This window comes from Cebus imitator, unplaced genomic scaffold (assembly GCF_001604975.1).
Source record: "Cebus imitator isolate Cc_AM_T3 unplaced genomic scaffold, Cebus_imitator-1.0 Scaffold192, whole genome shotgun sequence".
Classification (NCBI taxonomy): domain Eukaryota; kingdom Metazoa; phylum Chordata; class Mammalia; order Primates; family Cebidae; genus Cebus; species Cebus imitator.
Window position 1 is genome coordinate 3,487,710 of NW_016107507.1, and position 592 is coordinate 3,488,301.

A 592-nucleotide genomic window follows, 5' to 3' on the forward strand; every position below is an offset into this window, starting at 1 on the left:
TGGGAGCTGCACTCCTGAGCTGCTCCTAATCGGCCATCTTAGATCAGTTCTCTATGAAATTATATTTTAAGAGAGCACAGAATCCCAAATCACTCATCTTGTAAGATGTGTTGAAGTGTATAACCTAATTGCTGAACAATGGAAGGCAATTACCTTTTATTTAAAAGGTATTCAAAAGCTCACTAGCTAGCTAAGAATCTAATGGTGATATCAATGTACTTTAAACAGAAAAATCTTCTTGCTTGACAAAAGTAAAGGAAGCTGTTTCATCCAGACTTTGCTCCTTTTACGCCTGCCAGGACTTCTGGTTTCATGGAGCCCACAGGCCAGGAACAGCTGTGAGCAGGGAGACTGAGTTATAGAGAATGCCCACCAAGTTGCAGACAGAGACCCTGGTGAGGTGCAGGAGAGCAGAACCACTACCACAAGCTCACTGAGAAATCTGGAAAGTTACCATCCCAGCCCCAATCCATCAAATTGAACATCATAAAATTTAAGTTTTCTTCACTGTAAAATAGCAATTTGTAATGGTTTTTGAGAAGTGGGACCCATGGCGGTGTCGATGTCTGAGCCAGGTGAGGGTGAGACCCCT